This window comes from Elephas maximus, chromosome 3, assembly GCF_024166365.1.
Source record: "Elephas maximus indicus isolate mEleMax1 chromosome 3, mEleMax1 primary haplotype, whole genome shotgun sequence".
In the NCBI taxonomy this organism is placed as follows: Eukaryota; Metazoa; Chordata; class Mammalia; order Proboscidea; family Elephantidae; genus Elephas; species Elephas maximus.
In genome coordinates this window covers 162,500,358-162,511,690 of record NC_064821.1, presented here as the reverse complement: position 1 = coordinate 162,511,690, position 11,333 = coordinate 162,500,358, and positions in this window count along the sequence as shown.

The window sequence follows — 11,333 nt, the reverse complement described above, 5'->3', positions numbered from 1 at the left end:
CTAAGATAGGCCTGTCTAATTTTGGCTGAAGTGTGAACCTCAGGTGTGACTTCACTACTGAGTAAAAGCGTGTATGAGGGCCATACTCTTGGGGTTTCTCCAGTCTCTGACAGGTCAGTAAGTCTGGTCTTTTTTTTTTTTCCTATGAGGTAGAATTTTGTTCTGCATTTTTCTCCAGCTCTGTTCAAGGCCTTCTATTGTGATCTCTGTCAGAACAGTTGGTGGTGGTAGCTGGGCACCATCTAGTTGTGCTGGGCTCAGTCTGGTGGAAGCTGTAATACTTGTCCTTTGTCCATTTTTTTGATTAGATTGTTTGTCTTTTTGCTGTTTAAGTTGTAGAAGTTCTATATATATTTTGGATGTCTGATACGTGTTTCCTGAAAATTTTCTCCTAATCTGTATGTTGTCTTTTTACTTTCTTGATCAAGTCCTTTGACGTACAAAAGTGCTTAATTTTTAAAAAGTCTCATTTATCTATTTTGTCTTCTGCTGCTCAAGCCATTGTTGTCGTATCTGGTAATCTACTGTTAAACACTAGAGCCCACAACTTTGCGCCTACATTTTCTTCTAGAATTTTAAGATTTTACTTTTCACATTTAGGTCCTTGATTCATTTTGAATTGGTTTTTGTGTGTGATGTGAGGCATACATCCTGTTTCATTCTTCTACATGGGGAAATCCAGTTGTCCCAATATCATTTATTGAAGACTCTTCTTTCCCAGTGAATGAACTTAGCTCTCTTGTTGAAAATCAATTGACTGTAGATGTATGGAACCAGTATCTCTTATATCCTGTGCTTTCCCTCTAGGTATATTTTTCTTATTGAGAGAAGCACATTCTTTAATAGTTGTTTTGGGGCAGATCTGTGGGAGGCAAACTCTTAGTCTTTTCTGACTGAAAATGTCTTTGTTTTGCTCTTTCCCTTAAATGATAGCTTATCTTGAAATCAAATTCTCAGTTGATAGTGTTTCACTCAGCACTTTGAAGATATCATTCAATTGTCTTCTCATTTCTATTACTGCTTTTGAAAAGTCTACTTATAGTTCCTTTGCAAATAATCAGTGGTTTCCCTTTGGTAATTTAAGATTTTATCTATGTCCTCATTGTTCTGTAGTTTCACTATAATGTGACAAAAATATTGGTTTACTCTATTTATTGTGCTCAGTACACTTGGTGTTCTGATCTTTTGATTAGAAAACCTTTAGCCATTTTCTTTTTAAATGTAGTATCATTTTTTTCCTTCTGAAACTTCTATTAGGCATATGTTTTTTTGAGCCACTCAATCTAACCCCATGACTCTTAACTCTTTCACATTTTTTAAATCTATTTTTCTAAATGGTGTTCTGGGTGAGTTCTTCAATACTGCCCTTTAACTCAGAACTTTTTCTCTTCACTTTTGGCCTGCTTTAGAGTTAACCCCATCTGTTGACTTTCATTTCAATGATCATATTTCTGTTTTTCAAGATCTTTAATTGTTGTTGTTAGCTGCCTCTGAGCTGGCCCCTTTCTCATGGTGACCCCATGCACAATGGGATTGTTGTGACTCTTAGGGTTTTCAATGGCTGATTTTTGGAAGCAGATTGCCAGGCCTTTCTTCCTAATCTGTTAGTCTGGAGGCTCCACTGAAACCTGTTCAGCATCACAGCAACATGTAAGCCTCCATGAGTGGTGGTTGCACTTGAAGTGCATTGGCTTGGAATCAAACTCAGATCTCCTGCATGTAAGGTGAGAATTCTACCACTGAACCACCACTATCCTCTTTTTAATATTTACTTGCTTTTTATTCCATCTGTGTCTGAGTCTCGACTCCTTGAAATGGTGTTATCCCTTTATTTATCTCTTCGAGTACCCAAAAATATTTATTTTAAAAATCTTTGTCAGACAGTTACACAGAGATGTTTTATCTGGTGTAAATTTATGTTTTGAGTGTTCATTTTATTGTCTGTATTCCTTAGTATTAGATATCTTTGTTTGGCATTTGGTGGTCAGGCTCATTTTGAATGGGCAGATTTTGTTTTTTTCTGTTTTGTTCTTAGTTTAATTTTTGTTTTCTTCCTTTCACCCTTCCTCTATGCTTGCCCTTCCATGTTCAATGATTTATTTCCTCCACCTGCCTCCCAGACTTCCATTGTATAAACAGTTCTTATGTTGACATTTTGGTGTTCCTACCTTAATGTGCTGTTGGGGATATTGTAGATCCAGTCCCTTGGCCAGCTGCTTAACTTGGTTCCTGATCCAAAGTCTTTGTACTTCTGCTTTCCCAGGCAGTGGGTTGGCAGCAGTTTAATTTCATCTCCTTTCATGAGCTTCTGGCTTCAAGCACTAAGCCTAGCTCCTCTTCTCCACCCCATTTGGAGCATCTTTAGTTCCTGTCACCTTGTAGAGCACAAAAACCTTGGCTTTTGAAGCAGGCCTGTGACTTCAGCCTTCCTAAGTTCTTTCTGCCTTGGTTCCATTTCTGATCCATGAAATTATTTATTTTGCTTTTGAGTCGGCTTATGTCTTTTTGGTTTTCTCTTTTTAAATCCTAGCCATCGCTGATATTTGTGTGGAGTTAAGGGAACGGATCATCTGTGACCTTACTGCAACAACCTGAGCAGAAATCTTCCTTTGTTTACCTTTATGGCTTTACCTCTTACCACTCTTCTCTCTACAATCTATGTTCTAGCTATAACGAACTACTTTTCATTTTACAGAGGATCAATAAATTACTTGACCTTCCAACCTCACAAATCTGGACGAATTAAGACATAAAAGACAGTCAGATAGAGATAAAAAATGTCAGCTTTATTCTAGACCAGCTACTAGAAAGCCAGGTTAGATATCTGTAACCTAATGGGGCTTGCTAACACTCTCTGCCCACCTCCACCCCCTGCAGTATCTAGCATCAGGAAAGTCCACCAAAGGGAAGGCTGGGTCTGCAGAGCAGACACCCTTACTCAAGATCATTGTCTCCACTCATCTGGGGCAGAAAGAGAAAAGAGAATGAATTTTCAGTGATTGGGGCCTTTTAACAGATTAGCTCCATCCAATCTAGAACTATGAGCGAATGAAAGTAGCAGTACTTACCAACCAGGTTACCCACTCCTGAGTGTGAAGGATAGGGATAGTGTGAGAATCCAGGAGTGATATTCCAGTAAATCCTTCCCCATGAAAATATGGGACCAGAGGAAGGAGGTTCTCCTAACACAAGCCATGCTTTTTCTCTTTCCTCCTTTCTTTCAAGTCTTTGCACAGATTCTTCCATCTTTCTGGAGCATTCTCTCCCACCTCTCTTTACATGCCAGCTACTACCCATCCTGAGGCCTATAAAAAAACAATAATATTTACTGAATCCTAAGTATAAAAGAAGGACTATCACATACATTATATCATTTCATCCTCACAACAATCCTATAAGGTATGTATTTTTATTTTTATTTCATGGAAGAAGAAACGGAGAAAAACGATTTCCAATGTTCCATGCATGTAAATGGTGGAGGAAGGATTAGGCCCAGTTTTCTACAGCTCCAGAGCCCGTGCTCTTTTCATCATATGCAGCTCCTTTCCATAGTTTATTGATCTTTGGATGCCTAGCACATAGCATAGCACCTGGCAGAGTAGATGCTCAATAATATTTAATGAATGAATAAATAAATCAGTAAGTCATATTCTCAAGCTAGCTGCTTTGAGTGGGTTAAAAACAACTTTAATATGAGGATTTATGAAAAATACTTAACCTTTTTGGTATCAGATGCCTCTTTATAAAAGTGGATATGAGCATCCAGTTTTGAAGGCATCTGTAGAGGTTGCTGGAGCCCTGATGGCACAAGTTAAGTGGTTAAGTGTTTGGCTGCTAACCAAAGGGTTGGCAGTTCGAATACACCGGTTACTCTTGGAAATCCTATGAAGCAGTTCTACTCTGTCCTGTAGGGTTTCTATGTGTCAGAATGGACTTGACGGCAACAGGTTTTTTTTTTTTTGGCAGGGGGGTGGGGGTTTGGTAGGGGTTGCTAGGTTTAATTGGCTTCTACTCTCACTTATGTCCAGCCCTTTCAGCTTTATGTCCTCTTCCTCTGGCTGCCCGAGGAGATTGTTGTTCTCTCCTGGTTCTACCCTATTTTTGTCCCTGTCCCAAATATGCTTTTCACTTGTAAAACTAACCGATGCTTCACATACAATTGCAGCCCCAGCACCTCCACACACAGACACAATGTATGTTAATCAAGAGTCTTTTGATTGCAAGCCACAGAAACCAGTTCCAACTGAAAAAGAAATTCATAGGTTGGTGTAAGTGAGAAGTTCAAAGGATGAACTAGCTTTAGATATGGCTGAATTCAGATAAGAAGTAGATTTACTATGAGCCCAATGAAGTTTAAGCTCCTAGTCCCTCACTGCTGGCCCTGTCTAAGGCCCTGAGAGAGGCTCTAGCAATGTATTTACATGTTCACCTGTTTTTCTCAAATTTGCAGAAGTAAAATATTTTCATCACAATTGGTTAAGACTGTGGTCTCTTTTCCACTCTGACTTCCCATCCATCCCACCCCTTCATGGTTGGTGTTTCAGTGGCCTCTGGCATTTTGAAGAAATATATACTTGTAATTGAATTCGGTTTTAAACAAAATCCACTTATGTAACTCATTTTGCATTTATGATTCTGTATTCTTTTTCTTAAAAACAGACCCCAAATTATATGTGCTTCAGGGCCCACCAAACCTGCACCACCCCTGCCTCAAGGGCTCAGGTGATATAAGGTGAATATTTTCTCTCCCGGAGCCCTGGTGCCATAGTGGTTAAGAGCTTGGTTGCTAACCAAAACATCAGCAGTTCAATTCTACCAGCTGCTCCTTGGAAACCCTATGGGGCAGTTCTACTCTGTTCTACAGGGTCACTATGAGTCAGAATCCACTTGACAGCAACGGGTTTTTTTTTTTTCCTCTCCCAGTGTCTCAGGTTCATTTGTAGGCAAGGTTCCTCTTTTTCACGTGGTGGAAAAGAGGGCCGACGGGAGATTTAAGGTTACAGCATTCTCAGGATTGGTAATTCCAGGGAAAAGAGAGAGGTTTCTGGCCGATGTTGTTAGCAAATGACATTGATTTGGTTGGGTCACATGTCCTTCTCTGAACCAGTCATTATGACCAGGGAAATGTAGTACACTAATTAGTTAGGAATGAGCCCTAGTGGCACAAAGGTTGGTGGTTCAAGCTCACACAGTGGCTCCATGGGAGAGGACTGTTGACCTCATTCATAAAGATTAAAGTCAAAATAACTCTGTGGGGCAGTTATATTCTGTCACACGAGGTTGTAATCAGTCATAATCAACTCAACTGCACTCAAGAACAATGATTAGTTAGGAGTCCCTGGATGGCACAAATGGTTAAGTACTCAGGTACTAACTGAAAGTTAGTAGCCAGAGCATCTTGGAAGAAAGTCCTGGCAATCTGCTTCCAAAAGGTCACCAAAACCCATAGCCATGGAGTCAATTCCAACTCATAGCAACTCTATAGGACAGAGTAGAAATGTCCCATAGGGTTTCCAAGGCTGTAAAATTTTACAGAAGCAGACTGACACATCTTTCTCCCATGGAGAAGCTGGTGGGTTCAAACTGCCAATCTTCTGGTTAGCAGCTAAGTGCTTGACCACTGCACCACCAGGGCTCCTTTGGAAAGGTCACAGCCATTGAAAACCCTATGGAGTGCAGTACTACTCTGAAACACATGGGGTCACCAAGAGGCAGAATTAATTCAATGGGAACTGGTTACTGGTTTAATCAGATCAGAGCCACATACTCACCTCTGGATACAACTGGTGGTTGAAGGAAGTCATCCCAACCTGAACCCATAGACTAAGATTGAGGAAGGGATGGCTTCCCAAAGGGATGCTAGGCAGAGTAAAAACTCATGTTTCCAAGCACAAAAACACCATCATCAACAGTCACCCATTATTTTGTACAAAACTAACAAGTTTTTAGGGCATTTTATAAATAATAGATGATTTGGTCTTCAAATGGTCCTATAGACTAGGTGAAGATTATTGTGATTTATCAATAAGGAAACTCAGTAAGTGGTGGAGCTAGATTGGAATCCATCTTTTGATTCCTAGCTCAGTAGTCTGTTCATAATCTGTGGTGTTTCTTATATACATTTGAATAGTCCCATTTTATTAATGGATTTGAAGAGGTAATATGTTTGCTGAAATAACAGAGCACTACCAATGAAAGCAGAACACCATCCAGGTCTTCTGATTACAGAAACACATTTATGATGCCCATTAGTCATCGGAGCCCATTTTACCTGCAATGTAGATAATAGTTACTGCTTCACCATTCTCATTTTCCCAGTTCTAGCATGCTGGAGGATTAGGGCAAGGCAAGCTATTTAATGAAAGAGTAAAGCAGGGAAGGGCTTTGTGGGTAAGCCACAGGAAAAACCAGCTATGGGTGTCTGTGCATGTTCTGCTTCTTAGGTTGGAATACCACCCTTCTCTTCTCCTGGTTAACTAAATAGTCAGCTTGGGTGACATTTGATCCAGGAAGCTTCCCTGACCCACAACCAATTACCTTCCACCCTGGTGCCCTTTCAGAGTTCCCGTAGCCACTGGGGTTTTATTCTGACAGAACTTGCCCCAATGCCTGGTCAGTGCACATCTCTCTCCCCATACCAGACTGCAAACTCACTGAGCATAAGGATTCTGACTTATATCTCTAAATCTCAAAGTCTCTAGCACCTGGTAAAGGGCTTGTCACACAGGAGGCCTTCAACAAACGTCTCTGTTATAAGTAAATGAGCCTCAAGTACTTTGTCTAAGAGAAGCAGCCTAAGCTTTTTTTTTTGGCTTTTCTGTCTGTCCATGGAGCTAACTTGAGTTTCATAACATTGAACTTCAGCTTATCTCTGGCCTCCGAGGAGAAAAGCTTCACAGAAAAAAGCAAGAACAGAAGGAGCAGCGCTGAAGCCTGATTATGGTTTTCCCTACATATTTAATGGTCAGGTCTTGGAATCTCTCCTCTAACATCTTCCTTGAATACTTTGGGAGCCAGTTGAAACTTAAAAAGGAACAAGTTATGTAGGGAAATCAAAACTCTCTTTTTGCATACCAGCTATATTTTTTTTTCTCCAGCACGTCTTCGGTTTCACTCAAAACAGAGCTAGGAGACGTGTGTGTATATAATAGGTGTTAAAATTGTATCAATAATGGAAAAACCAACATATGATTACACAAATACAAGTAAATTTGACATTGCAATGCCTGAGTGGATTCCCAGAGTGGTTCTATGAATCTGAAACCTGGAGCAGTAATTTTGCTTTGCTAGGAATTTAATACTCCTAATTTCCTAAATTGTAAATGAATTAATATGGATTTTAAAATGAAAATCACCATTTGGCACTTTGGAATCTTGACCATACCTTTGATCAAAGCATACTCTTTTTTTAAATTTTACTGTGGTAAAATATGTATAACATAAAATTTGCCATTTTAACCATTATTAAGTGTACAGTTCGGTGACATCAATTATATTCACAATATTGGGCAACCATCACCACTATTTCCAAAATTTTTCATCACCCGAAAAAGAAACTCAGTACCCATTAAGCAATAGCTCCCTGTCTTCCCTTCCCCCTAGACCCTGGTAACCACTAATCTACTTTTGTCTCTATGTATTCCCCTGTTCTAGATATTTCGTATAGGTGGACTCATACAATATTTGTACTTTCGTGTCTGACGTATTTCACTTAGCATAATGTTTTCAAGGACCAGAACTACTCTTTGAAAAGAATATATTCTCTTTACCCTCTCTGGAATGAAATCCTTCCCTGTTACGTACACCTAACAGTTTGCTCTGCTCTCTGCTGATTGCCCTCAGATGGACCCTAGTTTGTATGTTCACCTTGATTATGACTGACCTACCTATCTGCGATCTGAACTTGACCTTCTCTGGCACCAAGTTTCTTTAAAACTTTATTCATGTAATTATAAAAAAAATATAATAGCATACATAAAATATCAACAACCTAACACAACAGCCATAATTATTTTTGAATATTCCCTTTCAGTCTTTTTATACATGCATTTTTTATATGCTTGTAATCATAGTTTATGAATTTGTAACTTGCTTTTAATTTTTGAAAACACTGCTGAATCTTTTAAAATTCTTTGAGGGGGGACCTATCATATTTTTACACAAATAACACATGCCTTCTGTGTTTGTTCGCCAGCCGCACCCTCCCCCTGAGGTATTTTCATAAGTGTGCTATGCTAATTTTTTTTTTTACAACAACATGTGGGGAAGAGGTTTGGCATGGCAGCGCTTGTGAGGATACCTCACGGCGGGAGGGCACAGCCAGCAAACAAACGCAGATGGCACGTGTTATTTGTGTAAAAATACATCAGTCTACAGAAGAATATATATAAAAAATAATAATAATAGTTTTTTATGCTGGTGTAGGATTGTGATGAAATAACTTATCGGATCATCAATACCTTCAGAACTGCAGACCGTATTTGGACATCTACAATAACCAATTTAATAATGTTTTTACTCTCCTGAAGGAAAAATGAATTTTGCTAAACAGGCAAGGGCAATTAAGTAAAGGGACACATATAAGCCGTCTCCACCAGCTATGAGAGTGAGCCTGCTTAAGTTACACTTGTCAACTAGGTCTAGGTTTTGGCAGGTTTCATGTAATTTATAACTCTTGTAGTTAACAATTTGACGTTGTCTTAGGCTGGGTTCTCTAGAGGATCAAAACCATATACATATACACACTTCACTTTTTTATTTCAAGGAAATAGCTCATGCAGTTGTGGAGGCTGGCAAGTCCCAAACCATGGGTTAGGCATCAGGCTGGCGGCTGCTCCTGACTCACATGGTTGTAGGGGCTGACGAACTAAAAATTGGCAGGTCAGACAGCAAGCTGCTGGCTCACGTCTGAAGAACTGGACGGCAAGAATGACAGGTCAGATGCAGACTCGAGAGTGCAAGCTTTGCCAGAACATCCATATATACTGGATGCAAGCCACACCCTCAAGTAAACTCCCCTTTCAACTGATTGGCTGCTCACATCAAATCACAAAATGGAGGATGATTTCATATCTGCTAAACTACTGAGAACCATGGTCCAATCAAATTGACACACAACCTTAGCCATCACAGTCAATCCCTTGTCAACTTGGCACCTGTATACATCTCCTTAAGCCATACATAATCTCTAAATACAATTATAAAGTCATACTTACGCCTAACATGATACAACTATCGTGTGTACAACCGAAAGCGTACTAGCTCCATTTACATCTTACATTTTATAAGTAATGGAATAAGGGAGGGAAGAAAACAAAGATATTTGCTATATACACACATACACGCATATATATATACACATATACATGTGTGTATGTCACATACATATAAAAAAATAAGGAAGACATACTCAGGACAATTACAGTCTTAGTTTCTGCAACTGGTTACATGGTCCTGACTGGTATTTAGAACTACCTTCTTCCACCACCCATTCTGTGTTCCCTTTGCCCTCAGCAAATAACTTAGCTGGTCATGGTTTTTTGCCTGGTGGAGTGAGCCCTTCATTCCTGAAAGGTCTGGGCCATTAGTAGTCATGTTGGAATTGGGTTGTTGTTGTTGTCCATTGAGTTTAATCACCAGGTATGGTAGTACTAAGAGATGTCCTAAGGGATTTCCAATATTCCAGACACACTCTCCTTTACCTCCATTATGTAATATCAATCCAATTGCCACTTGGTAATCAGGATCAATCACACCAGCAAATACAGCAACTCTCTCCTTTGCCTGTTGATCCAGAGGCATGAGGAGCCCAAAGTGGCAAGGGGGCATTCTTAAATTTCAGTTCATTGGCACAATCAGTGTTGCGTCTCCTGGTGAGAGCATTCCTCCCTTTGAAACTAAAACCTCTAGACCTGCCGAGCATGATGTTGTGGGGACAGGAGGCAAAAATTTTGTGAGTGGGTCACTTGTGGTAATAGTGAGAAGTGCTACTCCCATCTCCACCCCTTGATTCCTGGGCCCATGAATCCTGGCTATGGCAGAAATAGCATCATAAATTGGACACTGGTTTAGAGCATATATAGCTTCCTAGAGAATATTGCCCCAACCCTGCAAGGTATTGCCACCTAGCTGGCACCATAATTGTTTTTTGTTTCTTAACATTTTATTGAATTTCTGATGAAAGTTTACTCAGCAAGTTAGGTTTTCATATGACAGTTTCTACAGAATTTGTTCAGTGACATTAGTTACATTCATCACAATATATCAACATTCTCTTTGTGTTGTTTGTTCTCTTTCCAGTATTCTAATTTTCCTGTCCCCTTATCTTCTCATCATTGCTTTTGAGTAATTTGTTGACCTTTTGGTCTCATACAGACTAGTAGAGACCTACATTGTGTCTTAGATGCCCTCTTGAAAGCTTCTAAGACCCCAGATGCCACTCACTTTAGTAGGATGCAGATCATGATTTTTGTGAACTATGTTTTACCAATTGAAATAGTCCCATGAGACTATGGTCTTAAGACTTCAAATCCAGAAAACCAATCCTGGAAGGTGTTTGGTTATGTCTGAAGAGCATTCGTATTTTTGTCTTCAATTAATATATGTGCCCGCACAAATGTTTGTATCTACCTAAACAGATACTCACTGGTGGTTTAGCGGTTAGGATTTGGTGCTCTCACCACCACAGCCTGGGTTTGATTCCTGGTCAGGGACGCCTTTCTTCTTCCTCTTTGCTCACAAGCTTGCTTCACACCTCTACGCCTTCCTTTTGGAGGCTTGGTGGTGCAGTGGTTAAGAGCTTGGCTGCTAACCAAAAGGCTGGCAGTTCTAATCCACCAGCTACTTGGAAACCCTATGGGGCAGTTCTACTCTGTCCTATAGGGTCACTATGAGCTGGCATTGACTCAACAGCAATGGATTTGGTTATTTTATGGTTATACAGATACTTCCAGGAGCCCTGGTGGCACAATGGTTAAAGTGCTTAGCTGCTAAGTGAACGGTCAGCAGTTCAAACTCACTAGCCACTCCATGGGAGAACGATGTGGCAATCTGTTTCCATAAAGATTATAGCTTTGGAAACTCTATGGGGCAGTTCTACTCTATCTTATAGGGTTGCTATGAGTAGGAATTGATTCGATGGCAATGGGATTGTTTTTGGTACAGATACTTCTATCTGTTCTCACCTGTGTACACACCTGTAACTACCCACATACCACTTTGCCTATACACATTCATATGGGCTCAAACACTCCTTTTTACTTCGGTTGTGCTGTGCTCACTACATCTACATTCAGTGCCACTTTTCCCATCACCAAAAATAAGAGGTCTCATGG